Source organism: Cajanus cajan, chromosome 8 (assembly GCF_000230855.2).
Source record: "Cajanus cajan strain Asha chromosome 8, NIPB_CcT2T_4, whole genome shotgun sequence".
Taxonomy (NCBI): Eukaryota; Viridiplantae; Streptophyta; class Magnoliopsida; order Fabales; family Fabaceae; genus Cajanus; species Cajanus cajan.
This window is the reverse complement of record NC_138524.1, coordinates 45,731,965-45,734,464: the sequence shown is the minus strand read 5'-3', so window position 1 is coordinate 45,734,464 and position 2,500 is coordinate 45,731,965.

Here is a 2,500-nt window from a genome sequence, read left to right as displayed (position 1 = left end):
TGAGGGAAAGGCCCCGTGGCTTGCCCAGACCAGCCAAGGTGCGCTGGGTTTCTGCTGAGACACACCCTCCCCCTATAATAGGCTAATATGCAAAAGTGAATTTTGTACAAGTAGATACCCTTTTTCTGAGCAGACATAAGTCCATTTTTGGGAGCTACAGATCGAATTTTGATCTGATTTTTTGCAGTATTGTTTAGAAAAATCATATCTTTGTGCTCACCAAATTAGAGAATTTTTTGCCAAGGGAATATTTTTTAATAATTTTTTTAAGAAACGAAAATACGTAAATCCGGAAAAATAGAAAAACGTATCTAGGCATCGAATTTTGATCTGATTTTTTGCATGCACCCACATAATAATATAACTGACCTTTCCACCAAAAATCTCAGCCATCCTCCAAGGGATTGAATTTTAATGATTTTTTTACCAAAACATGGTAAAATCGGAAAATTGGTAAAAATGGAGGATGAAGGTCTTTCACCCCCAAACCTTCCCAGCATACTTAGGCATGTTAGAAGAGATGTTTGATCCAAGAAGTGCTCAAAAAAAATTTGAATGGTTCATAGTTGGTGCATAGTGGTCGGTCACGGTGGGTCGTGGTGCAAATCTGGTGGGTCGTGACTCAATTTCTGACCAGCCTTGGCTCAATTTCTGGTGGGTCGTGACTCAATTTCTGACCGAGCCAGCCAAATTTTCTGACCGAGGGTGACTCAATTTCTGACCGAGAGTGACTCAAAAAATGACCGAGGCTGGCTCAATTTCTGACCGAGAGTGACTCAAATCATGACCGAGGCTGGCTCAATTTCTGACCGAGAGTGACTCAAAAAATGACCGAGACTGGCTCAATTTCTGACCGAGAGTGACTCAAAAAATGACCGAGCCTGGTTCAATTTCTGACCGAGAGTGACTCAAATCATGACCGAGGCTGGCTCAATTTCTGACCGAGAGTGACTCAAATCATGACCGAGGCTGGCTCAATTTCTGACCGAGAGTGACTCAATTTCTGACCGAGCCTGGTTCAATTTCTGACCGAGAGTGACTCAAATCATGACCGAGGCTGGCTCAATTTCTGACCGAGAGTGACTCAAATCATGACCGAGGCTGGCTCAATTTCTGACCGAGAGTGACTCAAATCATGACCGAGGCTGGCTCAATTTCTGACCGAGAGTGACTCAATTTCTGACCGAGCCTGGTTCAATTTCTGACCGAGAGTGACTCAAATCATGACCGAGGCTGGCTCAATTTCTGACCGAGAGTGACTCAATTTCTGACCGAGAGTGACTCAAATCATGACCGAGGCTGGCTCAATTTCTGACCGAGAGTGACTCAATTTCTGACCGAGAGTGACTCAATTTCTGACCGAGAGTGACTCAAATCATGACCGAGGCTGGCTCAATTTCTGACCGAGAGTGACTCAATTTCTGACCGAGGCTGGCTCAAAAAATGACCGAGCCTGGTTCAATTTCTGACCGAGAGTGACTCAAATCATGACCGAGGCTGGCTCAATTTCTGACCGAGAGTGACTCAATTTCTGACCGAGAGTGACTCAAATCATGACCGAGGCTGGCTCAATTTCTGACCGAGAGTGACTCAATTTCTGACCGAGAGTGACTCAAATCATGACCGAGGCTGGCTCAATTTCTGACCGAGAGTGACTCAAATCATGACCGAGGCTGGCTCAATTTCTGACCGAGAGTGACTCAATTTCTGACCGAGAGTGACTCAAATCATGACCGAGGCTGGCTCAATTTCTGACCGAGAGTGACTCAATTTCTGACCGAGGCTGGCTCAAAAAATGACCGAGCCTGGTTCAATTTCTGACCGAGAGTGACTCAAATCATGACCGAGGCTGGCTCAATTTCTGACCGAGAGTGACTCAATTTCTGACCGAGAGTGACTCAAATCATGACCGAGGCTGGCTCAATTTCTGACCGAGAGTGACTCAAACCATGACCGAGGCTGGCTCAAAAAATGACCTAGCCTGGTTCAATTTCTGACCGAGAGTGACTAAAATCATGACCGAGCGTGGCTCAAATTCTGACCGAGAGTGACTTCAATCATGACTTGAGCACCATCAACCCACCAACAATAAGACTCCAACATGACTTGGAGGCACCGTCATGAACCCACCACGAATAAACCCACATCACTCGGGCGCCACCAACCCACGGATGACTTGGGAACCATCAACCCACCAACAATAAGACTCCAACATGACTTGGAGGCACCGTCATGAACCCACCACGAATAAACCCACATCACTCGGGCGCCACCAACCCACGGATGACTTGGGCACCATCAACCCACCAACAATAAGACTCCAACATGACTTGGAGGCACCTTAATGGAACCCACAACTAAAAACCACACAAGACTTGGCCACATTCAACCCACAGATGACTTGAGTATCATCAACCCACCACCAATAACCACACAAGTATTGGCGTCAACATGAACCCACCGACCATAACCCACATGACTTGGGGGCACCATCAACCTG